At 50.1% G+C, this 21,234-nt stretch overlaps 1 protein-coding gene across 1 annotated transcript in view; it reads right to left on the reverse strand.

Annotated features, from left to right (window-relative positions):
* HERC1 (HECT and RLD domain containing E3 ubiquitin protein ligase family member 1) overlaps positions 1-11,707 on the reverse strand; it is a 123,025-nt gene extending 111,318 nt beyond the window's left edge. Inside the window, exon 1 of the mRNA XM_071568799.1 lies at positions 11,656-11,707. The gene's annotated coding sequence lies outside the window, so the exon portion shown is untranslated. The remainder of the gene's footprint in view (positions 1-11,655) is intronic.
* Between the last annotated feature and the right edge of the window lie 9,527 nt (positions 11,708-21,234).

The following is a 21,234-nucleotide window of genomic DNA, read 5'->3' on the forward strand; positions in this document are numbered from 1 at the left end:
ACCACTGCCCTAGCACAGGGTCACCACTGCCCCAGCACAGGGTCACCACTGCCCCAGCACAGGGCCGCTGGCACTGCCCCAGCACAGGGCCGCTGGCACTGCCCCAGCATGGGCCACCACTGCCCCAGCACAGGGCCGCTGGCACTGCCCCAGCACAGGGCCACCACTGCCCCAGCACGGGTCACCACTGCCCCAGCACGGGGCCACCACTGCCCCAGCACAGGGCCGCTGGCACTGCCCCAGCACAGGGCCACCACTGCCCCAGCACAGGGTCACCACTGCCCCAGCACAGGGCCGCTGGCACTGCCCCAGCACAGGGCCACCACTGCCCCAGCACAGGGTCACCACTGCCCCAGCATGGGCCACCACTGCCCCAGCACTGGGTCACCACTGCCCCAGCACAGGGCCGCTGGCACTGCCCCAGCACAGGGTCACCACTGCCCCAGCACAGGGTCACCACTGCCCCAGCACAGGGCCGCTGGCACTGCCCCAGCACAGGGCCGCTGGCACTGCCCCAGCACAGGGCCGCTGGCACTGCCCCAGCATGGGCCACCACTGCCCCAGCATGGGCCACCACTGCCCCAGCACAGGGCCACCACTGCCCCAGCACAGGGCCACCACTGCCCCAGCACGGGCCACCACTGCCCCAGCACAGGGCCGCTGGCACTGCCCCAGCACAGGGCCGCTGGCACTGCCCCAGCACGGGTCACCACTGCCCCAGCACAGGGCCACCACTGCCCCAGCATGGGCCACCACTGCCCCAGCACGGGTCACCACTGCCCCAGCACAGGGCCACCACTGCCCCAGCACAGGGCCACCACTGCCCCAGCACGGGTCACCACTGCCCCAGCACAGGGCCACCACTGCCCCAGCACAGGGCCACCACTGCCCCAGCACAGGGCCGCTGGCACTGCCCCAGCACAGGGCCACCACTGCCCCAGCACGGGTCACCACTGCCCCAGCACAGGGCCACCACTGCCCCAGCACGGGTCACCACTGCCCCAGCACGGGGCCACCACTGCCCCAGCACAGGGCCGCTGGCACTGCCCCAGCACAGGGCCGCTGGCACTGCCCCAGCACAGGGCCACCACTGCCCCAGCACGGGTCACCACTGCCCCAGCACAGGGCCGCTGGCACTGCCCCAGCACAGGGCCGCTGGCACTGCCCCAGCACAGGGCCGCTGGCACTGCCCCAGCACGGGTCACCACTGCCCCAGCACAGGGCCACCACTGCCCCAGCACGGGTCACCACTGCCCCAGCACGGGGCCACCACTGCCCCAGCACAGGGCCGCTGGCACTGCCCCAGCACAGGGCCGCTGGCACTGCCCCAGCATGGGCCACCACTGCCCCAGCACAGGGCCACCACTGCCCCAGCACAGGGCCACCACTGCCCCAGCACAGGGTCACCACTGCCCCAGCATGGGCCACCACTGCCCCAGCACAGGGTCACCACTGCCCCAGCACAGGGCCGCTGGCACTGCCCCAGCACAGGGTCACCACTGCCCCAGCACAGGGTCACCACTGCCCCAGCACAGGGCTGCTGGCACTGCCCCAGCACAAGGCCACCACTGCCCCAGCACAGGGCCGCTGGCACTGCCCCAGCATGGGCCACCACTGCCCCAGCATGGGCCACCACTGCCCCAGCACAGGGCCACCACTGCCCCAGCACAGGGCCACCACTGCCCCAGCACAGGGCCGCTGGCACTGCCCCAGCACGGGCCACCACTGCCCCAGCATGGGTCACCACTGCCCCAGCACAGGGCCACCACTGCCCCAGCACAGGGCCACCACTGCCCCAGCACGGGCCACCACTGCCCCAGCACAGGGCCGCTGGCACTGCCCCAGCACAGGGCCACCACTGCCCCAGCACGGGTCACCACTGCCCCAGCACAGGGCCACCACTGCCCCAGCACAGGGCCACCACTGCCCCAGCACAGGGCCGCTGGCACTGCCCCAGCACAGGGCCACCACTGCCCCAGCACGGGTCACCACTGCCCCAGCACAGGGCCACCACTGCCCCAGCACGGGTCACCACTGCCCCAGCACGGGTCACCACTGCCCCAGCACGGGGCCACCACTGCCCCAGCACGGGTCACCACTGCCCCAGCACAGGGCCGCTGGCACTGCCCCAGCACAGGGCCGCTGGCACTGCCCCAGCACAGGGCCACCACTGCCCCAGCACGGGTCACCACTGCCCCAGCACAGGGCCACCACTGCCCCAGCACGGGTCACCACTGCCCCAGCACGGGGCCACCACTGCCCCAGCACAGGGCCGCTGGCACTGCCCCAGCACAGGGCCACCACTGCCCCAGCACGGGTCACCACTGCCCCAGCACAGGGCCGCTGGCACTGCCCCAGCATGGGCCACCACTGCCCCAGCACAGGGTCACCACTGCCCCAGCACAGGGCCGCTGGCACTGCCCCAGCACAGGGCCACCACTGCCCCAGCACAGGGCCACCACTGCCCCAGCACAGGGCCGCTGGCACTGCCCCAGCACAGGGCCACCACTGCCCCAGCACGGGTCACCACTGCCCCAGCACAGGGCCGCTGGCACTGCCCCAGCACAGTCAGCAGCCTCAGAGCTCAGCATGGCAGGGGGTTGTGGCATTGCCCCAGCACAGCCACCACTGCCCCAGCACAGGGCCACTGGCACAGCCCCACAGTCAGCAGCCTCAGAGCTCAGCATGGCAGGGGGTTGTGCCACTGCCTTCCTTCTGCTGTTGGACCCGACACACTGAAATGCAGAGGAGGAACCAGACTGAGGTACCCTTACATTTAAGATCTGATTCAATCCATCATCACCTCTTCCCTTTCTTTAGCTACCTGGTAACTTTTTCAAATTATTTTACTCAGACCATCTCTGTATCAATGTTCTGCACCTCAGAAATTAACTCTGTATCAATGTTCTGCCAGGCCAAAACAGGAACCATTCCAGGGAACAAATGGGAAAAACATATGGGACATAATAGGGATTTGCACCAGAAGACAACAGAGAATATACAGGGAGAAATAAAATGATTATATAATCAAATAAGTGAACAAATAAGTAACAACTAATTTCACACACAAGACTAGTTCCAACCTAATCTGTTCATGGGTATGGAACTGTCTCGGTTTGAGGGGAAAAACCAAAATGTTTTACCCACAAGCAGGGGAGCGGCCTCCTCCTCAATAATCACACCACTCTTTATCAAATTTAAGAAAAGGAATTTTAATACAAGAAGGATAACTGCTATATATATATATGTAAACAGACTAGTGCAACCCACTTCCCCAACACCATAAGAGGAAAAAAAAACAACAACAACAAAAACCCAGCAGGTTTTCCTCCGGGAGAAAAGGTTATACTTAAGTGTCCTTGTCACAGCCCAGCTGGCTGCAGAGTGAGTTTCAGTCCCTCTCCAGCGAAACAGACGAGCAGTGGGCTTTCAGATGGACTCAGTCTCTTTCCCTTGTGTTCCCCGTCCAAGAAGCAGAAAAGGTACGAGCGACCAGCAGCAAATCCAAGGCAGGTAGCAGCACGGCAGGAAAAAGTAATCCGAAGTAGGCAGCGGCAAGACAGCCAGGGAAAACCCCAGCAGTAACCAGCAGGGCAGCCTGCCTCCTTGGAGTCCCCACTCCCCCGTTCTGCCGAGCCAAGACTGAGGAGAATATCCAAAAAAAAACCCCAAAAGAGACAAACCTGCCCCCACCCCAGCGATCAACAGTTAACTACTTCTTTTGTCAACCGCTGGCCTGGGCAGTTAAGTGGCAGGGGAGAGAATTTACATAATAATCCCAAACTACAACATTATCCACCCCTAAATTCTCTTCCATGCCGATACTCTACATTAAACTTAAATTTTCTTTCAAATAATTAAGTGTTTACAAATACAGTAATATGAGTCGTTTACCCAGAGATAAGTTCCCCTTGAGGTACACATCGTGTCTCTCCATCTTCCTGCATCACCCACCAGGTGGAACCAGATCCTTGAGCAAAGACAACCCCACGAATGGGTTTGCCTTTGCCTGAGGCAGGGTTGATCCAGACTGTTTTCCCTAGCATACCTCTCAGGTGTATTACAGGGACTTTGTCTCCATCTACAGTGTGAAGGGGTTCTGATTGGGCAGGGCCGGCTCGATTGACAGAGCCTCTAGTGTTGACTAGCCATGTAGCCTTTGCTAAGTGTTGATCCCAGTGTTTGAAAGTCCCTCCACCCAACGCCTTTAAAGTGGTTTTCAACAGTCCATTACACCGCTCAACTTTCCCGGCAGCTGGTGCATGGTAGGGGATATGATACACCCACTCAATGCCATGCTCTCTCGCCCAGGTAGCAACTAAGCTGTTCTTGAAATGAGTTCCATTATCTGACTCAATTCGTTCTGGGGTGCCATGTCGCCACAGCACTTGTTTTTCCAGGCCTAGGATGGTGTTCCGAGCAGTGGCGTGAGGCACTGGGTGTGTCTCCAGCCACCCTGTGGTTGCTTCCACCATGGTGAGCACATAGCGCTTGCCTTGGCGGGTCTGTGGCAGTGTGATGTAGTCAACCTGCCAGGCCTCCCCGTACTTATACTTATCCCAGCGTCCACCATACCACAGGGGCTTCACTCTCTTAGCCTGCTTAATGGCAGCACATGTCTCACAGTCGTGGATAACCTGAGAGATAATGTCCATGGTTAAATCCACCCCTCGGTCTCGTGCCCATTTATAAGTGGCATCTCTGCCCTGATGGCCCGAGGCATCATGGGCCCATCGAGCCAAGAACAGCTCTCCCTTGTGCTGCCAGTCCAGATCTGTCTGTGATACTTTCACTTGCGCAGCTCGGTCTGCCTGTTGGTTGTTGAGATGTTCCTCATTGGCCCGATTTTTGGGCACGTGTGCGTCTACGTGGCGGACTCTCACAATCAGCTTCTCTACTCGGGTGGCAATATCTTGCCATATATCGGCAGCCCAGATGGGTTTCCCTCTGCGTTTCCAATTGGTTTTCTTCCATCGGTCTAACCATCCCCAGAGAGCATTGGCCACCATCCATGAGTCGGTGTAGAGGTAAAGCTTTGGCCATTTCTCTCGTTCAGCAATGTCCAGGGCCAACTGCACGGCTTTAAGCTCTGCAAACTGACTCGACCCACCTTCTCCTTCAGTAGCTTCTGCAACTTGTCGTGTGGGACTCCATACAGCTGCTTTCCATTTGCGATTAGTCCCTACAATGCGACAGGAGCCATCGGTGAAGAGGGCGTAGCGTATTTCCTCTTTTGGCAATTGATTGTATGGTGGAGCTTCTTCCGCACGTGTCACCTGCTCTTCCTCTTCATCTGCTAGACCAAAATTTTCACCTTCAGGCCAGTTTGTGATGATTTCCAGGATCCCAGGGCGATTTGATTTTCCTATACGGGCGCGCTGCGTAATCAGGGCAATCCACTTGCTCCAGGTAGCATCAGTGGCATGATGTGTAGAGGCAGCCTGTCCTGACAACATCCACTTCAGCACTGGTAGTCGAGGTGCCAGAAACAGCTGTGCTTCTGTGCCAATCACCTCTGAGGCGGCTTGGACTCCTTCATAGGCGGCTAGGATCTCTTTCTCTGTGGGGGTATAGTTGGCTTCAGATCCTCTGTAGCCTCGGCTCCAGAATCCAAGTGGTCGGCCTCGAGTCTCACCAGGCACCTTCTGCCAAAGGCTCCAAGACAGGCCATTATTCCCGGCGGCGGAGTAGAGCATGTTCTGTACGTCTGGTCCTGTCCTGACTGGTCCAAGGGCTACAGCCTGAGCAATCTCATGCTTGATCTGGTCAAAGGCTTGTTGCTGCTCAGGGCCCCAGTGGAAATCATTCTTCTTACGGGTTACCAAGTAGAGAGGGCTTACGATCTGACTGTATGCTGGGATATGCATCCTCCAGAACCCTATGGCACCCAGGAAGGCTTGTGTTTCCTTTTTGCTGGTAGGTGGAGACATTGCTGTGATCTTATTGATGACTTCTGTTGGAATCTGACGGCGTCCATCCTGCCACTTCACTCCCAGGAACTGGATCTCTTGGGCTGGTCCCTTAACCTTACTCCGTTTGATGGCAAAGCCAGCTCCCAAAAGGATCTGGATGATTTTCTCTCCTTTCTGAAAAACCTCTTCTGCTGTGTCCCCCCACACAATGATGTCATCAATGTATTGCAGGTGTTCTGGAGCCTCACCCTTCTCCAGTGCAGTCTGGATCAGTCCATGACAGATGGTGGGACTGTGTTTCCACCCCTGGGGTAGTCGGTTCCAGGTGTACTGCATGCCCCTCCAGGTGAAAGCAAACTGTGGCCTGCACTCTGGTGCCAGAGGAATGGAGAAGAACGCATTAGCAATGTCAATAGTGGCATACCACTTTGCTGCCCTGGACTCCAGTTCATACTGGAGCTCCAGCATGTCCGGCACAGCGGCACTCAGCGGTGGGGTAACTTCATTCAAGCCACGATAGTCCACAGTCAATCTCCATTCTCCATCAGACTTATGCACAGGCCAGATGGGGCTGTTGAAGGGTGAGTGGGTTTTGCTGACCACCCCTTGGCTCTCCAGTTCACGGATCATCTTATGGATGGGGATCACAGAATCACGGTTCGTTCGGTATTGCCGACGGTGCACTGTCGTGGTGGCAATTGGCACTTGCTGTTCCTCAACTTTCAACAGTCCAACAGCAGAAGGACTTTCTGAGAGACCTGGCAATGAGTTCAATTGTTCAATCCCTTCTGTCTGTACAGTGGCTATTCCAAAAGCCCATCTATGCCCCTTTGGGTCCTTAAAATATCCATTCCTGAGGTAGTCAATGCCCAGGATACATGGGGCGGCTGGACCAGTCACAATGGGGTGTTTCTGCCAATCTCTCCCTGTCAAGCTCACTTCAGCTTCTAGCACAGTCAACTCTTGAGATCCCCCTGTCACCCCAGAAATAGAAATAGTTTCTGAGCCCACATGTCCTGATGGCATTAATGTGCATTGAGCGCCAGTATCAACCAAAGCCTTATACTTTTGTGGGTCTGATGTACCAGGCCATCGAATCCACACAGTCCAATAGACACGGTTGTCCCGTGCCTCTACCTGGCTAGAGGCAGGGCCCCTCTAACACTGATCCTGGTCATAGCGGTCAGAACCTTTTCTCGATGAGTACACCTGGGAGGTGCCCTCCTGTGGGTCAGATTCTTGCCCGTGGGAAACTGGGACTGCACTTACTCTCACTGACCTTCTTCCATTCTCCTTCAGTTCTTGTACTCGGGCTGCAAGGGCACGGGTGGGTTTCCCATCCCACCGTCCCATGTCTTCTCCATGTTTGGCCAGGAAGTACCACATCTCAGTTCGTGAGGTCTGTCCACTTCCTCTGGCTGGGGGGCGTCTGGCTCTGACTTCAGAGGTTCTCATTCGCACTGGTGCCACTTGGAGACTTTCCCTAATTTCCTCTCTGATCGCTTTTACCTCTGCAGGCAGCGTCTTGAGACTCTCAACCAATGTCTCTACAGCAGAAATACGGGCCTGCATTGGGCTGTGGGTCATGCTTTCATATATCCGGAGCTTATTTGCTACTGCGCCCACTGTTTCATGGTTCTCTTCCCTATACATGGATGCCAGGAAATCGGTGTATTCAGCTGGCCCCGAGCGTGAAAGGTCCCACCACATATGTGGTGTGCATCTGACCTTGTCAGGGTCATTATTGGCTTGCCCACCTCTTCCAAAAAGCACGTCCATCATTGCCATCTCCCTCAGACGTAAAATTCCTTCTTCCATCGTCTTCCAAGTCTTCCTAATATGATGTTCCTGCAGGATTTCTCTATAAACAAACTTCTCTCTTACACTCGTTAGAAGTCGTGCCCAGAGTGAAAGGGGCTTTGATTCCCTCACGAACACCTGTTCAATAGCCACGTCCTGGGCCAGAGCCCCCAAAAACCTGGCTTCAGCACCATCCAGTTGTAAGGTTTCACCCATAAGGTCCCAAACTCGGATCAACCAAGTCAGGATGGGCTCACCCGGGTGTCGAGCAATGTCTTTCCGCAAACTACGGAGATTATCAAATGACAATGACTCAGTGATGATCTCAGGCTCTGGGTCTGCTTGCTGTGGAGGTGCAGCAGCCCCCTCATCGTCTGCTGGATGGTCTAATTTGGTCTTATATTTCCTTTTCTGAATAGGGGCAACTTCCATAGGCTTGGCCTGTCCTCCTGGTTTAGCCTCATCCTTTTCTCCCTTCACTGTGACATCAGGGGTTTTATTCTCTCGCTTTTCCCCCTTCACTGGGCTAGGTTTCTGAATGCATTCTGGAAAAACCCTGGCCCTACCTTCAAACATTCTGTAAGCTGCAGGGATACAACCCTGCAGAAAAACCATAAAGAGCAAGATATCTCTGGCATCCAGGGAGAATTTAAACATCTCAAAAGCTGTTGTAGCAGACTTGAATGGGGAATGGACAAAGGGTTGGGAGAAGAGATTCCCCTTTGTTCCTTCCCAAGGGTCCGTACTATTATCACTGAATCCCCAGAGGTAGCAGCTTAGGTTGTGGCAGGAAAACAGCCTGGAGAGCACCACCCACATGACATCCAAAGGCATCGAATTCATGGCACCATAAATCCAGAGTAAGAACTCAATAATAATTGCGGCTATTTGAGTTTTGCTCATTGATTTGTTGATAAGACTTAAACCTGCCGCTCCTTTTGGCATGAATTTGTACCAACAAAAAGCCAATATATTATACAGGATGGTCCTGATGAACTCTAAGCTCAAGACCCACATGGTGCCACAAAATAGCAGTTATCCTTCTTTGTTTACAAGCCCCACACGTTGGGCGCCAAGAAATGTCTCGGTTTGAGGGGAAAAACCAAAATGTTTTACCCACAAGCAGGGGAGCGGCCTCCTCCTCAATAATCACACCACTCTTTATCAAATTTAAGAAAAGGAATTTTAATACAAGAAGGATAACTGCTATATATATATATGTAAACAGACTAGTGCAACCCACTTCCCCAACACCATAAGAGGAAAAAAAAACAACAACAACAAAAACCCAGCAGGTTTTCCTCCGGGAGAAAAGGTTATACTTAAGTGTCCTTGTCACAGCTCGCTGGCTGCAGAGTGAGTTTCAGTCCCTCTCCAGCGAAACAGACGAGCAGTGGGCTTTCAGATGGACTCAGTCTCTTTCCCTTGTGTTCCCCGTCCAAGAAGCAGAAAAGGTACGAGCGACCAGCAGCAAATCCAAGGCAGGTAGCAGCACGGCAGGAAAAAGTAATCCGAAGTAGGCAGCGGCAAGACAGCCAGGGAAAACCCCAGCAGTAACCAGCAGGGCAGCCTGCCTCCTTGGAGTCCCCACTCCCCCGTTCTGCCGAGCCAAGACTGAGGAGAATATCCAAAAAAAAACCCCAAAAGAGACAAACCTGCCCCCACCCCAGCGATCAACAGTTAACTACTTCTTTTGTCAACCGCTGGCCTGGGCAGTTAAGTGGCAGGGGAGAGAATTTACATAATAATCCCAAACTACAACAGGAACATTCTGAGCACATGGAGCAAGCAGGTTATTAGAACTTCAAAAGGAGTAGTAATTCTCATTATCTCAATGTAGCAGCCAAAGTGCAGCTTAAATACTGCGTCATAATAATGGCTCTATGCATAAAGATACTGGAGTTAAACAATAAATGAAAACGGCCCATGGTCAAAGTGCCATACACAGGATTGCCACTCCCCAGCTGCAGCTCAGCAGGTGTTCACAACACCTTTAGGGCCTTAGGACTGAGGTTTGCTGCTCTGCTTTCTTTTAAAAACCCCTGTTGCACAAACCTGTGGTGTGTTCCCACTTCCCATCCCTTTATCCCTTTGGCAATAACAGCTGGGAAGAGCTCCTGCCACAATTGCTCCCCGTCCCGCGCTCTTTCCTGCTCAGTGAGCGAGACCGTGGAATGGAGCACACAGCAAAGGCAGCTCGGACAGGGAACATCCGCGGAGCGGGAGGAGCATCCCCTCTGTGCTTCCTCCAGGAGCATCCCGGGAGCGGGCGCAGCATCCCCGGGAGCGGGCGCAGCATCCCCGGGAGCGGGCGCAGCATCCCCGGGAGCGGGCGCAGCATCCCCGGGAGCGGGCGCAGCATCCCCGGGAGCGGGCGCAGCATCCCCGGGAGCGGGCGCAGCATCCCCGGGAGCGGGCGCAGCCCCTCTGTGCGTCCTGCAGGAACAGGAGGTGCACACAGAGGGAGAGCGGCTGTGCCTTTGCCTGGCAGGCGGAGAGGTGAGCCAGCTCCCGGCCCCGGAGCAGCAGGAGCAGCAGGAGCAGACAGCCTGGCGCTGGCAGCACACGGGGATGTCCGTGCCAAGCAGGGCACGCGGGAGGTGTGTGCCTGGGCAGCAGCCCCGCAGCCCTGCCCGGTTAATGTTCACCAGGGTTGCGTCACATGGAACCGCTCTGGGCAGCAAAGTAACGTCCGGGCTGCTCCAGGCCAGCACAGTGTCCTGGTTTGCTTCAGTGAGATCCAAGAGAGGGCAAAATTTAAGAACGATCATAGTACAGTCATCGGCACAGCACTGATCAGCCTAATTTTCACAAGGAAGAAAAACACATAACAATTTATGTAGAGCGCTTTGGTTATGCTAAAAGCTTCCACTTTTCTCATTGAGGCCATGTGACCTTGACTAAGTCCTCTTCCTATTTATTCCTCACTGAAATAGGCATGTGCCACTAGTTAGATGTATAACTTGCTAATTATTCTAATCCTTTTGTGCAAGTGCAAAATATTACTATCCCTTACCACAGTCCTTCCATACAAGATCCTATGCATGGTGTCTTTCAACAAGAGGAGTTTAATTTTCAAGTCAGAATATATAATTCACTTTATAAAAGCCATTAATATTAGAACTAGAAAAAGAAGTATTTCTTTATAGTTGTGATTATTTTTCTCTGCAGATTACAAATGCACAAAAATGATAGAAGTTGTTGTCAAGACTAACAACACTCAAAGACCATGATTACACACAGTACTCAGGCAACTTGTGCCACATGAAGCCTGAAGGCCTAAAAGATACTCTAAATCTTGTCTGTGCAGAATATTCTAATGCATTATTTAGCGTTCTTAAGAAATACTTTTTCCATTTTAACTACATAATATCTCAGATAAAAAAAGATTTTCCATAATAATTGTTTTGGGGGGAAAAAACCCCACAACTCTATTTTTGTCTGAGAATTCTTCTTCCTGAACTTGAGCTGCAAAAGCAATTAATTTTTCTCTCAGTTCATAATTTTTTACAAGTCTGGCAGTTATGTCACAGTATTTCACCAATTCACTGTTTCCCCCTTTTTCTTTCTTTTAGCTATTCCCCTGCTGTATTGTTAACTGACTTTTCTTTGACTGCTGTCAGTTCATTGATATTTTTCTAGTCTTTAACTGAAAGTGAATATTCTAACTGTTGTCTGAGAGCTCTACAATGAGGAATTATCCTTCTGCTTTCATGAATCAATGCCTACTCTGTAAGGCTAAGAGCAGTTTTTCTCTTCCCATTGTTTTCCCACTTCCTTTCATTCCATTTGTTCTTGCACTCAATTTTTTTTCAGCAAGCACTACAACACAAACAATACCCTCACACACCTTTCATTTTGAGTTCTCAGAATGTTTTTCCAAAGCAATCCTCTTTTCCTTAGATGGGAGAAACACAAGGTACAAATAGGATAGTTAACTTACCCCAGGATGTCTGGCATGGATTGTGTTCCAGCTCAGCATGTTCCCTGATGTTCTCCTTGTCCAAGGAAACCCCTGCTCAGATTGGCCTGTTCAGAAAGAGGCGGGTAAAGTTCAGGCATTGCTTTTTCCTGTCCCACTTAGCTTCTTGGCTGCTTCCCCCACCAACCTTGGCTGCTGCTGGGAACAGAACATGTCCCCTCGCCAGGGAGACACAGGAGAGTAAAGGTCGCTTTCAAAGTGAATAACAGGAAGAAATCTTTCTCTTGGAATATCATCAACATCTTCATTTCAGAGATGTGAAAAAACTAAGCCAGGGCAGATGAAGTGACTTTTCCAAGGCTGTTGTGGAGTTTCAGGGAGCAGAGACAGGAATACAGCTCCAGTCTCCTCAACAAATCATCAGAATCTAACCCAGAGCCCAGAGGTGCTGCCCATATCTGGAATTGTATGTGCCAGGGGGTCCTGGGCTGGACAGACGGAATCACAGAGCACAACAGACATCCCCTCTTTGCTGAAGATAGACCCTAAATTACCTAGAAAAGAAATGAGCTAAAACCACTAATAAACCCTTCAGCCAATTAGCAATTTAGTGACTGACTAAATCAGCTGTGCTAATTAGTGGACAATTGTATCTCTCCCAAACCATTTGTACTGGTAAAAGCCATTGGCATCCACACAGAGGCACATGTTTTATCTCCTGGTTTCTCTCTGTTGGTTAAAGGCACGTGACTCTTTATAACTTCACTTATTAACAACACTCACCCTCCCCACCAAAAATGCCAACGTCCCACTCAGCCCTAGAATCAGACAGGCAACAATTTAAGCCTTAGCATGTACCACCTGAAGATATTAGATCACCTTTTAGATATTAAAGAAAAAAAACTGGTTTTCTGGTACTGGTCACAAATACCTGTAGCTATTTCTAATTTGTCCTAAATCATCTGAGTTAAAGAATTAACTCAAAACTGAATAATGATGCAGCTGAGAAAAATGTTAGAAATTAGGCTGGGAACCTGTTTATTGCTTCTCAAAATTGTGTTGAGGTGCATTTGGTGGGGGTTTGAGGTGGGGGTTTAAGTATTTTGTGCCTCCTGTGATCAGATCATTCTGCCAGGTTTTGAAAGAAGGGTGAGTGGCAAGGAGGGAGAGATGAAAACCAGTCACTGCACTTGGCAAAGTCCTGCACACAGGCTGCTCCATGGCTGAGACAGCTTTTTCTCCCATTTTTCTATGAGTGAATGCCCTAGTTCAGCAGCTGGGACCAGTTTATCACTGTGTGGGTGTGACCAAAGCTGTGCATTCTAAACCCTCAATGCCATTTCCCAGGAACTGTTAACAATGGACCATTGGCAGCAGCTGCCCAGGACACACCTGACCCCTCAGGCTGCAAGCTGGGTGGGAAAGAAGCCTGGGAGAAGAGCTGGGAGAACTCCCCTCTGGGGAGTCCTTGGCACCTCCACACCCACCTGAGGGCTCATGTCTGCTCATGGGCCAGCAACGATTCCAAAATCCCCCCTGACTCCCAGAGTCAGATCCCCCAGTGTGGAACTCCCTGCCCTGGGGGAGGGACTGGGTGCTCCCACCTGCACCTGAGGGTGTATAATCTTGGGGTTTGGCACTTCTGAGACCATTCCTTGGATCCAGGGGAGGAGCAGAACCTGGAAAGGAGGAGCCCACCACTCTCCATCAAACTGTGCCATCACGTGCACCAACAGGTTTTTCCCTTCCTTTTACTTTGGACTCGGAGGAACCACGTGGGGCTCAGCACAGGGGCCACCAAACCCCACTGTGTTTGTGCCCCAGGGGGCTGGGTTCTACTGCTGGGTTTTGTGGGTTAAACCCAATTTCTCTTTATGCCATTGCATTTATTGTAATATTGTTATTAAATTGTAACTCTGACTTATAATCTCTTTTGAGCTGGGTTCATTTCTCCTGCCGGTTTCCTTTTAAAACAGCACAATGAAAAAGCCAATAAAATCGTGCCAATTGCCATGTGTTAAGGGGCACTTTGCCCCTGACCAATGCAGCTTCTGTACAGCTGCAGGGAAAGGGTGGATCTCATACAATCTGAACCTGACTACAACGGATTCTGAATTTTCTGTTATGTTTGGCACTAGATCTGGTTATAAACTAAGATAAAATCACAATAAAAAATTAAAATAAAGATTCCACACCAAGAATTATGAAATCAGATAGGAGTTGAAAAAACTGATTAAAAAGAAAAAAAAAGGGGGCAAAGTTAAAAAAGAGCAAGAAAATGCACAGCAGTTAATTATTTTAAAATCCCATCCTACATTTACTTTTGAATTTTCTCCAAATATACTATATCAAGCTCTAGGTAGATAGTGCTAAATCAGTTTAGTTGCAGGATCACACAGAAAACAGCATTAAAAACCTTCCACTCCTCTTCCCAAGAGCAAAACCAAACGATCAGCAATGCACCTTATTTTAGTAGTTTTCTCTTTTTGTTTGTTTAACAAAAGCCTGGAGGAAAAAAAAAGGCACAAAACAACCCAAAATTTTGCTTTGAAATGAAAAGCAGTTTCATTATATATATATATAGATATAGATATAGATATATAGACACCATTTCTGTAGCTGGAACATTAACAAATTGGTAATAAATAAGAATTCTGTGTACAAAGCAGCTTGCAGGAATGTGACTTTTTGCAGGGTTTTTGTTGGTATTGGATGGGAGTTTTTAGGGGTTTTTTGGTTTTTTTTTCCAAGTCCAAGAACTCACAAAAACCCCCCAAAACTCCCTTCAACCTGTTTTCTTAGAATATTCAATATAACTTTCCACACAGTAACATGTTTTTCAATAAATTCTCCTCCTTTTAAATTCTCTGCATTTTGAATTTCTCCCTCTCATGTTTCTATTTTTTAAGTACTTTCATTGATATGAATACTAGAGAAACCTCATCAATTCTTGGTTTCTGGGTGCCAGGCAAAGAGCAGCCTCTAATTCCTGGGAATATTTTTGTTCAGTGTGTTATGAAGTGAGTACTGAATACATTTTACATTATGCAGCACGCTCCAAACTTCAGTAACAAACTGTTATTGATGAAGTTCCAGCATTGTCCAACTGCCCAAGGTGTAATTAAATAAGGTGTTATGGTAGTTATACAATACTGGATCTCATTACAAGCTTTTTTGTCCTTGAAAATATAGAATAAGCTGTATGGTTAGCTGCAACAGTTGAATAAACATCCTTTAATATTAATTGATAAACAACCACAACATCTTGTCATTTGCCCACGGAAATGCTAACGAGGTAGCACAAATACAGAACAGCTACATTTAGTGCTGTATCTATATGTGATTTTTTTCAACTAATGAGCTCTGTATTCATTAAAAATGTCATTAAACTTTTTCAGCTTAAGAGTTGGTTTTGCCAGAGTTTGGATGTGCAGTGTGTTGGCAACTGTAAACAATGGGAATGACAAAGAATAATGATCCATTAAGTGCATGGAAGAATCCATAACCTCCAGTTAAGCTAAACTGGTTCAATGAAGTGGGTAATACTCAAGATTATCATCTACTTTTTCCTCTTACAGGAATTAGCTAACAGGGTAATTTCATGTATTGAAAGGATGTTGTGACTCAGCAGATTTGATCAGGCTCTTTACAAAGGCATTCTGGGTTAGGTTCCTCCATTTTATTACTCTTACTTTTAAAAATGCATCCCTATTTATGCTGTGATAAGCAATCACAGATATTGAGTAGTTTCTACTATGGAGAAGATAAAAGCAAGAACAAAATAAGATAGTTCTGAATAAAGATTTATTCCCATCACATTTAAATAATTAGCCAGAGTGACAGGGAAGGAAACATGAAGAGATTGAAAAAAGCACCAAAAGGGACAGAAAAAAATCTCAGAGGACCATTTTTTGAGTGAGCTCAGAGATTCCCTGTCAGTGGTTTGGTTCCAGCTGAAGCACTCATTTCATGCTCTGCTGTCACAGGTAGAGTTTATCACAGTGATGCACCATTAGATATCTGGTGCCAGCTTTGAGGGAGGCTCTGAGACCCTCCTGGGTCCTGCTCTCACATTCCCATTTCACAGGAAGGTGTCCCAGAGCTGGGTCCTGCCGTGAGGAACAAAGTGTTGGGTCCTGCTGTGAGGAACAAAGTGCAGCCATGACATTAAACCCACTGTGAAGGTGGTGCCAGTATGGCCCATTCCAGCCTGGTGACACAGAAATGAAAATGGCCATGTCCTTCTGTTGCTGTGGGCTGGCAGAGGAGCACAAATCCCTGCTGTATGGGAGGGTGCCAGGGCAGGCACATGGACAATGCCCACTCCCACTGCCCCCACACAGCCACCCTTCCCCACGTCTCCTCAGCTCCTTCCCCTGCTTCCCTCATCCCTTTCTCCCCTTTCCAAGCACATCTTCCCACTTGTGCCTCTCCCCTGCCCCTCAGCAGGTGCCCCAGCCCCCTGTGCTGCCCTGCCAGCCCACCCAGCCTGGCAAACACCCTTTATTCTTGTTGGCCTCTTCTCAGTGCACACAACTGGGTCAGTCCCTGCTGGGGGACACCCCTTCTCTGGGCTTGGCTTGGAGGAACTCCAGCGGAACACCGTGATCCAGCTGTTTCCAGGTGCAACATGTCCCACTTCAGTGCTAGTTCTTGTTAACCTCAGGCAGAGAGGCTGCAGCACCAGGTGCGAGCAGCAGAGACCATGGGACAGGCACAGCAGTGACTCAGATGGGCATCTCATTTTGGCTGCAGCATTTTCACTGCCTGAATTCTAACTTGCCCCCCACAATATTTTTGTAGGATTTGTAACCCTACACAACAAAAACCAAACTGGGTTAAGCCTTGGAGATGCCACTCCAAGAAATGTGCTTAGCTCTCTCTTCTAGGTAACAGGTGTCTTAAGGAACATGCACCAAAGGAATTAAAATCAAACCTGATGTCACCCTTAAAACAATACAAAATAAAATCATTGCTCAGGTGCTGCTGGAAGAATGATTTTTGAAGTTCATTATTGAAGACTGAAAAAAACCCCCAGTCATTTACCTTGACCACAGTTCAGAAGTGGTGCAACAGTCATGACCCAATTAAACCAAAAGCAGCAAGGCAGTTAAATCAATATGGACAACACTTTTCCTAGTGTTTGCACACTCCATGCAGGGTGTCCTTCTCCAAACAAAAGCCAAAATGGTGCTGTGCAAACTAGGAATCAACACTCCAGGAAGGCACTTAGAAGTGGAATTTGCAGCAGCAAAGCAGTTTGGAACATATGTATTGAGAATGCTGTCACCACGGGGGAAAATTCTGCTCAGACTGTTCTCCCTGCACTGCTCCTGCTACTGGATTTGGGAGCACCATCCCTGCAGACAGGGCTGCACAAGTGCAGTGACAGGCCTGCAGCTGCCACCTCACCAAAACTGCACCTGAAGTTCTTGGGTGGAGTGTCAATAAAAAGGGACATACTGACTGGAAAGAGCAAGTGGCCTCAAGAAACATCCCTGGCTTTTGCCTCCAGATTGCAAAGGACAAGGAATAAAGTGCAAAACTTTTATAAATACACTGGCATGATTAGTCAAAGAGATAGAGGTCACCCACACCAAACCTTCCCAAAAGCAGAAGTGTAGTCCCAGGGGGCAAAAAAGAAGCTCCTGGACACAAAACACATCAGAGTATTCCCTGATTGCTGTTCATCCTTTGCTGGTAATTCCTGGGGCAGAAACCCTAGGACACAGGGAGCACCTGCTAGTGGTGTCTCCACCAGGACATGGTTTATTTGGGGCAGCTGGGCCAGGACTGAGCACTGGAGAAGAGACTGGGCCATCCACACATGGAGCAGGGGGACAATAAACCAAACAACAGGGACATAACAGGGAGGGCAGGAGGGATGGTGTCTGCCCACCATCCCAGGCACTGGTGTGGGATGTTTGAAGCTGCAAACCAGTGTTCATCCTATTTCTGGCTGCTCTAACCTGCCCCAGGATCAAAAACCAGCCCTAAGCTGAGGCAAAACACGTAGAAATCTGCAGCAATGCAGCAGCACAGACCGGGCACACAGAAATCTGCAGCAATGCAGGAGCACAGGGAAAATACACAGAAATCTGCAGCAATGCAGGAGAACAGGCAGAGCACACAGAAATCTGCAGCAATGTCAGGGAGTGCACAACTCCTCCTTTGAAGGAGCCACTGAAAAGCATCTCCAGGCTTTGCAAAGGCAGCCAGGAATGCTCAGATCCACATGGAGGGATGGGCAGCACAGGACAGGGCTGCTTTAGAAAAGCAGCTGCAGTAGTGTGTGACCTTGTCCTTCAGAGAGCTCAGGGCCAGGCTTTTAATTCAATTCTACACATTCTTCTTTACATGAAGTAATGGTTTTCACAGCATGAGAAATGGGGCTGTGCTGCACAATGGTTTGCCACAGGAACGTGACATGGGGACAATACAGGGCAGGAAGCTGAGGACACACATGGCACCACCCGGAGCAGCAGTGCCCACCCAGGGGTGCTGAGGGCAATTCCTGGGCTGGCAGTGCTGCCAGAGCCAAGAGCCAAGAGCCATCCCTGCCCAATCCCTGCAGGGCAGCGAAGCTGCAGCTGGCACTGCTGCACACCTGGGGCACCCCAAACACACAGGGGGCATCCCAAACACAGAGGGGCACCCCAAACACAGAGGGGCACCCCAAACACAGAGGGGCATCCCGAACACAGAGGGGCATCCCGAACACAGAGGGGCACCCCAAACACACAGGGGCACCCCAAACACACCTCCCCAAACACAGGGACACCCCAAACATACATGGGCACCCTTAAACACACAGGGGGCACCCCAATCACAGGGGCACTGAGTGCAGGGAACCCAAAATCCCACCTGGCAAACCTGCAGCACTTCCCATTGCAGGGAATTCTGTCTCTGGCCTGTATCAGAGTCTTAATTCTTCTGAAGCTACAATGAGTAAGAAGAAGATTTTTTTAAGTCTATATCTAAAACATAAGTACGAATCTAGGTCTTTTCATGAACATCAGTGATTTTTTTCTGAGCAAGAACCCAAGTAGATAAAAAGAAGTGCAGTTGATGAGTTTAAACCTTAGAGGATATTTCACACCTTATGAAAGGAGGTGCTCAGGCACCATGGGGATAGCCATGGGAGGGGATTGTAAATAAAATTCTGTAACAAAGTTACTAGTTTGGTTTGGGGTTTAATCAGCTAAGCCATTGGAGGACCAGGTAAATTTTCACTGTGTTATATCTCTGTTCCACTGATGTCTTGACTATATTTTATAGCTCTGCCTGAAGTCACTGCCTTGAAAATCACAGCCCTATTTGCACTTTCACTGAGCGAAATCCAAAAGTAAACTGTCTCTTTCAAGGCACTGCAGAATGAACCTGTGGGTGGGTGCAATCTGCACATCTGGCACACATCTGGCACGGGCTGTGCTGCCCCCAAGGACAGTTCCAGCAAAACAATATTCCAGCAGAGCAGAGCAAAGTGGCAGCAGAGAGTTTGAGGAGAGCAAACTTGACTTCATGCACTGAGAATGATCCTCTGTCCTGCCTGGCAGCAGCTGGGCACAGCTCTTAAGTACAGCATAAGTTTACTAGGCATAAATATTATGAAAGCTTGATTAAAAGCAGCTGCATAAAAATTGATTGGAAAAGTACATAATATTTCATAACTTCTCACATTTTTTTTTTTTTCAAATTTGGGCTTTTAAGAAAACGTTTTTTTAAAAAAACCTTCTATGTAATCTTTTCTCCCCCATTTTTCTAGGGAGTTGATAAGCTGCTACAAACACAAAAAAGCATAAAAGGCTGGAGGGTGGAAAAAAATTTAAACATTCTTAGCTTTTGTCTGTTACCAAAGAAAATACCTTAACTAGATAATAAACGAATTCTAATGTGGATTCAATGCAGAAAACTGCCTTTCAACTGGTTCTCAGATTCCTGTAAGAATCCTGGAAGTTCATTTTTGCTCCATTTCAAAACAGTTTCCATTTCCTCTGGAAAGAAGGAATTTATTCTGCAGAACTACAGCAAGTGGGGTTCATGTTTTGCCCAGGGCCCCCACAGGAGCACAAACCTGGTGGAACAGGAGCTCTGACCCTGCAGTAGGAGGAGCAGACACACAGGAGACTCCTCATTGCTCCTGGTCTTATTTTCAATATTTTTTTCTCTAAACTGAGCAGTTCCCAAGCAGATTATATATTTTTCTGAATTACTACGCATCACCTTGGGTGGGTTTATTAGTTTCAAAGGAGACTGAGAAAGGCACTGGGACTAACCAAGGCTGAGAGAAAGAACATCTCAGCTACCTCTTCATTATATACAATGGCTTAATTAAACTCCCTACGAAATTTTGAATTGTGTTAATTTTGTCAAGTGCTTTATCAGCCTTAAATTGAGGTACTGACAGCAGCTCTCAGAACCCACCACCACTCGTGGTGCTGCCATGGGAGGGGGATTGGCTGGAGTCAGTCCCACCTGTATTGCTCAAGAGCAATGCAGGGAACTGGAATCAGATTAATTACAGTCATTTAGGGCCATGTGTTCCTGCCAGGAAAGCCTCACTGAGCTCACTGGGTGATCAGTGGGAGACAAGAACAGAGATCTCAGACTGCCTGGTCTGCAAAGGTAACATAACAGAGCCTTTTTCTTGTGCCCCAGTGTCAGAGGAGGGATTGGACCTAATTCTTGCACCAGGGATGGAAGAGAATCTCATTCCTTTCACAGGAGCCCCCTGATATGTGGGTGCAGAGCCAGGAACAGTCCAAACCCTGTGGGGGACCATCAGTCACCCTTATGGAGCCCCAGGGGTGCCCCCAAAGGCACCCAGCCCTGTTATCTGCTGGCACAGAGAGCCCCAGGGCTGAAGGCTCCTTCCAGTGCCCTTTACAGTGATAACACTTTTATCATTCAGTGTATTTCTTCCAGGCCATGTTTTGCAGAAGTGGAGGCAGAAGGAGAAGGAAACTCCACATCCCCCACAGCCTCAGGAGGGGGTTTATTGGCCACTTCCTGATCAAAAACACCTTGCAGAGAAGTAATACTTTGTGAGCTGCTTCCTCTTAAATGTACTGCCCACTTGATATCCTTTTAGAGGGCAAAGCAGGTGCTTCCCCAATAATCACCACTCAAAACTAAGGCCTAAAGCTGCTTCAGTTACATCCAACGAACCACTTCTCTAAGTCCTGCCCAACCATCAGCAACCTCCAAGCTCAGCCATCTGATCTTCAGCAAGTGTCCTGAGAAGCTCCAATGTCAGCCACAACAGTAACTGGGACAGGTCAGGCACCTTCCCTTCTAAAAGCCATCTGCTGGCCCTGGACTGGTAATCTGTGTCTCCCAAATTAACGTCCTTCTGCCAGGGCCAAGAGGATGCAGTTTGCTGGAGATCAGGCATCCCCTTGAATATGAGCAGTAAAAACAGCAACAGAGATAGACTCTCAGATCACAGCAGGCTGTAATTATTTTAATTAATTTTCATTACAGGAATGGCTTGAAGCTGAGGCACTGCAGACTTGGCCATGAGGAGCCTGTCCCAAAGGCACTGAAAGTCATCCCCAAACTCACAGCAGCATTGCCATTTTTGTCACATTCAGGGATTGC

This window comes from Pithys albifrons, chromosome 13, assembly GCF_047495875.1.
Source record: "Pithys albifrons albifrons isolate INPA30051 chromosome 13, PitAlb_v1, whole genome shotgun sequence".
Classification (NCBI taxonomy): Eukaryota; Metazoa; Chordata; class Aves; order Passeriformes; family Thamnophilidae; genus Pithys; species Pithys albifrons.